The sequence below is a fragment of the Helianthus annuus genome, chromosome 1 (assembly GCF_002127325.2).
Source record: "Helianthus annuus cultivar XRQ/B chromosome 1, HanXRQr2.0-SUNRISE, whole genome shotgun sequence".
Lineage (NCBI taxonomy): Eukaryota > Viridiplantae > Streptophyta > Magnoliopsida > Asterales > Asteraceae > Helianthus > Helianthus annuus.
The window spans coordinates 15,914,898-15,921,489 of NC_035433.2; positions in this window are offsets into that span (position 1 = coordinate 15,914,898).

A 6,592-nucleotide genomic window follows, 5' to 3' on the forward strand; every position below is an offset into this window, starting at 1 on the left:
TTGCCTTCTGTTCCATTCGTTGTCATGAGCCGCGTAAGACTTCAGCCTTAACGTTTTCGGGTTTCAATGCTTCTACCTGAGCATCTCGTATCTGTGCTGGGAGGCTAGACTGAATCGTAAGCTGTAGCGCTCGCACGCGCTTCGGTAAGGTGTCCTTTCGACTGAGGGCATCAGCCACAACATTGGCTTTGCCTGGATGATACTTGATAGCGCATTCGTAATCGTTAAGTAATTCAACCCATCTTCGTTGACGCATGTTCAAGTCCTTCTGCTTAAGGATATGCTCGAGACTCCTGTGATCGGTGTAAATCGTGCACCTGGTACCGTACAGGTAGTGTCGCCATATCTTAAGCGCGAAAACAACAGCTCCCAGCTCTAAATCGTGCGTCGTGTAGTTCCGTTCATGAACCTTGAGTTGACGAGAGGCGTAAGCGATAACCTTGTCGCGCTGCATTAACACACATCCAAGTCCCCGAATGGATGCATCACAATAAACCACGAAGTCATCCGTGCCCTCTGGCAAAGAGAGGATAGGTGCGCTGCAAAGTCTATCCTTTAAGTGCTTAAAAGCAGTCTCCTGGGGTTCTCCCCAGCGATAGGTGACACCCTTCTGTGTCAGTAGCGTAAGCGGCTGCGCAATCTTCGAGAAATCCTTGATAAACCGTCTGTAATAACCTGCCAAACCCAAGAATTGGCGTATTTCTGTCGGTGTACGCGGTGCAGGCCAGTTCCTGATCGAGTCTACCTTGGATGGATCGACATGGATCCCATCCCTGTTTACCACATGGCCTAAGAAGTGGACTTCACGAAGCCAGAAGTCGCATTTAGAAAACTTAGCGTATAGCTGTTCCTTCCGAAGGAGTTCCAAAATAAGGCGAAGATGCTGCTCGTGTTCCTCCTGACTCTTGGAGTAAATCAGGATGTCGTCGATGAAAACAATGACGAACTTGTCGAGATAGGGTTTGCACACCCTGTTCATAAGATCCATAAATACGGCAAGCGCGTTCGTTAACCCGAACGGCATGACAAGAAACTCGTAGTGGCCATAACGAGTTCTGAATGCAGTCTTGGTGACGTCCTCATCCCGGACTCTCAGCTGATGATACCCTGACCTCAAGTCTATCTTCGAATAGTAGCACGACCCTTGCAACTAGTCGAATAAGTCATCTATGCGTGGAAGAGGATAACGGTTCTTCACCGTCACCTTGTTGAGTTCACGGTAGTCGATGCACATCCTGAACGTACCGTCTTTCTTTTTCACGAAAAGTACTGGAGCTCCCCAAGGCGAAGAGCTTGGACGAATAAAGCCCTTTTCCAAGAGCTCTTGTAGCTGCTTTGACAGTTCCTCCAATTCTGATGGAGCTAGACGATATGGTGCGCGAGCTATGGGTGCTGCTCCTGGAGCGAGCTCGATCTGAAATTCGACCTGACGATGAGGCGGTAATCCAGGTAAGTCTTCAGGAAACACCTGAGGGTAATCGCGTACAATTGGAATATCCTCCAATTTCTTTTCCTTCGTCGATGCATCTGAAACAAGAGCCAAGATGGCTGTGTGACCCTTACGTAAGCATTTCTGAGCCTTCAAGAAAGAGATGATGCCGACCACTGCACCACTCTTGTCACCTTGAACTTCGAGAGGTTCCTGACCAGAACGAGGAATGCGAATAATCTTCTCGCTGCATAAGATCTCTGCTTGATGTTGGGACAACCAATCCATCCCAATCACAACGTCGAAACTACCCAAAACTATGGGAATGAGATCGATAGAGAAAGCTTGACCAGCTAGGATAAGATTACAACCCTGAACCAATCTGTCACACCCCCAAAATCCCACACGCGGAGTACCACCGCTTGGAGGCGTGACATGACCAGGATCAAGCCACCAATTATATCAAACATAGCATTTAATAATAATCATAGACATAATTGGTGTTCAAAACCAAACACTGTTTAAGTAGCGGAAGCATGAAATGTAAAACCCAAAACATAAGTATCAATGTGTGAATGTAAAAGTGTTTAATAAGCATTCACGTGTTCTTGTCCACAACGACCCGCTTCTCCTCTGGTGCAAGCTCCAAGTATACCTAAGGTCCTGCAAGGCATGCAGCAAATAATCAACAAACTAGTTGAGCGAGTTCACATAAAGTAAGTTCATAACATAGTGCATAAGTATAACTAGTGGGGGCTTCCCATACTAGTGTGTACTAAAGGTGGGGGCTTCCCAAACCTTGTGTTTATATTACCGGTGGGGGCTTCCCACGTTTATCCTTACTAATGAGGGCTTCTCATTAGTGGTATTTACTAGACTAACTTCCGACCATGTGTTCTTCTTTACCGAGAACAGGAATACGTACTGGGTCACGTAGGCTTTACGTGACGTGCCCTTCCTCGAGGACAGTGGTACGCGTGGGGGGCTACGCAGGCTTTACGCAGCGTGTCCTTCCGACCCGGAAGACAGTAGAAGGTATTGGGTTACGTAGGCTTTACGTAACGTGTCCTCCCGACCCGGGAGACAAATGGCAAATACTGGGTTACGTAGGCTTTACGTAACGTGTCCTGACTACACTGAGGACGATGGTCTATAGTCTAGTGAATGCGTAAGTACGAGTAATCATTCCATATCCAACATATCCAACCCAATTCCCAACCCGGGAATCCCATGCCTTGGCTGTGTGAACTCACCTTGGTTTGCTCGGCAGATACACAAATAAAAGACTCTTGAACTAAGGGTGGTCAACCACGTCCTAACAGGGTTACCACACAAGTCAGGTTCGGTTCAAATAGTGCACGTATACATCATGGCAAACACGTATGCACGTAAACAGTCAACACATTAAATACACCACTTGTGCGATTCGGATGGTTGGGCCAAAGAGCTTGTGCGAGCCCAACCATCTTGTGCGATTACATGACTAAGCCCAATCTATACCCGGCCCATCATACACATAAACAGTTTGAACATGCACGGCCCAATCAACTATCATACAAATTGTGCGATCCAGTTCATGTTGTGCGACCGGATTAAATTAGTCCAACAATAATGCCCAGCCCAAATATAACCTACGGCCCAAAAATAACACGAAATAATCTTTGTGCGATCCAGCTGATCTTGTACGATTCAGCTGGGTTGTGCGATCCAAGGTTGTCCGGCCCATGCAGCTTGTGCGATAGACGTCTTGGGCTGTCCGGCCCAACATACAGCCTTGTGCGACTGGTTCAGCTTGTGCGAGTGGACCACCTTGTGTGATTGGATCATATTGTGCGATTGGACTTCTTGTACACCAAGAAGTCTTGTGCGATCGGTTTAATTGTCCGGAAATCATGCATTCGGTTACAACTTCACAGTTTCCATTTTTTACACAATTAATCACAATTAAATCGGTTTCCATGTTTATTAAATCAATTAACGGTTTTTCAACAATTCAAGCAACATATCATCGATCAAACAAGCCAACCAATCATGAATTCATATAACCCTAATCGAAACAAGCATCAACAAGAACATCACCTAGGCATTCATACGGATCAATCCTAACACCTAAGTGTATCATTCGAGTTCAACATATTTCAGCCGTTTACATCCATACCATCCTAATCGTGATGCAATAACATAATCAATCATAGTAACCTTCCATGTGAGCCGATTCACAATCATTATTAACTATTATCACAAACAACATGTCAACAAGAATCCTCGGACATCAAGCAAACATATTCGAAAACATCAACACACACACAAACAATTACAAACATATCAAATACTAACCGGATTAGAGAAGAAGAGAGGGTGATCCGAATAGTGGATGCTCTTGCCGTCGGGTTCCAAGCAAACGAGAGAGAGAGAGAAAAGACTAGGGTTCTTGGTGTGTGTTCTTGTGTTGTGTAACAAATGAGAAAAGACCAAGTCCCTAAGGTGTTTACACGGTTTAGAGGGGGTGGGCCGGCCCTTACATGGGCTGCCCTATTGGTCCGCGTACAAGGTGTAAAGCCCAACGGCTTTGTGCGATCAAGTGTAGGTGTGTGTGTTGTGCGATCCTTGCGCGGTTCAGTACATACATACATACAATATAAACACAACACATTACACATTTTCACAAAGTTCACGAAACATTCATTAATTCAAGATATCGCATAGACACGTAACGTTACATTAAAGTAAGTCTAAAGTTCGAGTTGTCACAAGCGTCCTGTTCTTTCGTTCTGCTACTCCATTTTGCTGTGGAGTGTAAGGAGCACTAAATTCTTGCAATATACCTCTCTCATCACAATAATCTTCCATTCGGTTGTTCTTGAACTCTGTACCATTGTCACTTCTGATTCTTCTGATTCGTGTCTGGTACAAGTTTTCAATTTTTCTGAACAACGTCATCAAACTTTCAAACGTCTCATCCTCAGATTTCAGAAATGATACCACGAAAATCTGGAATAATTGTCAGTTACTACAAGATAGTGAGATCACCGGTTATGCTTTTGACATTTACTGGACCCAAAAAGATCCATATGAAGTCTCTCTAAAGGTCTTGAAACTGAGTTGACTTTCTTTTGAGGATGTGATTTCTTCTTCTGCTTGCCTTTGACACAGCTAATGCACTCCCCTTCCAGATGGAAACCTTTTAAATGAATACCAGTTACTAAGTCATTGTGCACCAGGTGATTCATTTTCGCAGGTAAATATGACCCATCTCTCGATGCCACAATGTTGATTCTTTTTCCGTTGCTCTTGACATGAAGCAATGAGCCTGACCCGTGGTAGTAGTAGCTACGCTCATGTCCAACACGTACAGATCATTGAATCTAGGTGCTCTCATGATAATTCATTCTTCGAGAACAACAAATCCTGGTTTCAAGATCAAACATTCTTTGTCTATGAAGTGCATTGTATACATTCTATCACAAACCTGAGAAATACTCAGAAGATTATTCTCAAGCTCGGCGATGTAATTCACCCTTTCAAACGTTACAATACCATTCGATAAAGTTCCTTCACCAACTATTCGACGACCTTGATTGCCTGCAAATCCCACATATCCTCCATTAAAATTTCTAACATCGTACAACAGGGTTGTTTTCCCCGTCATGTGCCGAGAAGCTCCACTATCCATAATCCATCGCGAAACGGATCTTGGAAGCTCCTGCACATGTCACGGACACTTAGTTAGATTTTGATGCCACCAAGCCTCTTTTGACTCAGGTAGCTGGACATTGAGGACAGTTCTTTTGGTGAACAACGGTGGAAAATTTTTGTCATTCATCTTTAAGCTCTCTTCAGACCCAACCTCAACCTCTTTGTATAAAAAAAAACTCATCTTTCTGAGGTTGACCAGATGGTTGGTCTTTCTTTTGAACATCTTTCTTGTCAGAATTGAGCATTTGTTCTTCAAGTTTCTCATAGTAATCCAAAGGAACATTCATCTTTACCGGTGTAGTAGAAGATGATTGTTTTCCCGACTCTGAACCCTTTGGTTTTGGAGAACTTGTTTTCTTTTCAACAACTTTTGGCTTCCATGTTTGTTGAGACGAAGCAACCTTTTTGTAAAAATTATCATTTTTAGTTACCAAATTCTTTACAGGTTCAATTTTGATTTTGATGTTTTCATTTTTAAAAACTTTCTTCTCAATAACCATTGGAGCTTTTCCTTTTGCATCAACTTTCTTTTTCTGACTCTCAACAACTTCAGTCTTAGGCTTAAAGTTGTTACACTTTCGTGCAATATGTCCAACTTGATTGCATTTAAAGCATGTTCGGGTGTCAACTACCCGACTTGTGCCTTCAGTCTGAGGTTGTGAGGCCTCCTTTTCAAAGAACTCTTCATTTGATTTTGAAAAGAATTTAGTTTCTTCATCAGAAAGTGAACTTGAACTCGAACTCCTCACAAGCACCTTCTTCTCAACAAACTTTCTGTTTTGAACATTCCTTCTTTGATAATTCTTACCACCCTAATAACCACCCGACCATTTGTTTTGGTTGTTGTTATAAAAACGCGGTGGTACAACAGGTTTTTTATAGTAAGATTTATCTTTCTCAAAGTTCAATTGTCTTTCAGAATGTTTCACACCTTCAATTTCAGACACATCAATCTCGACCAACTTAAACACATTTCTCAGTTTGCCAATATTCACATTCTCCAAAGGAAAATCACGATCTGGATACAACTTATCAGATCCTGCCATCTTGTACATCACAAGATTAGGTTCTTCACTTAAGTTGTGTTTGGATTTTGATTTTGGAATGTATTTATCCAAAAAAACATTCATCATCCTCAGTAGTGTCACTTTCAGACTTTAAAACATTTTCAACCATGCTTTTGACAACTTCAGATTGGACACTATCTTCATCGAAAGATGAAGTGAATGTGACATCAATTGTGTCTGGAAGCTTAACTTCATTAACTTCTTCTTCATTTACCAACCCGGATTTTTTCTTTGAAAAATTGTTTAAAACTGGTGGTGGAACCTGATGATATCCAACCCCAGTTCCATCCGAGTATACATCTTCACCTGCTTTGTTCTTCCCAATTGGTTTAGGAACGATATGTTGAAGAACAAAACTTGCGGAGTTGTAACTGTTCAGTTTCAACTGAATACGTTCATT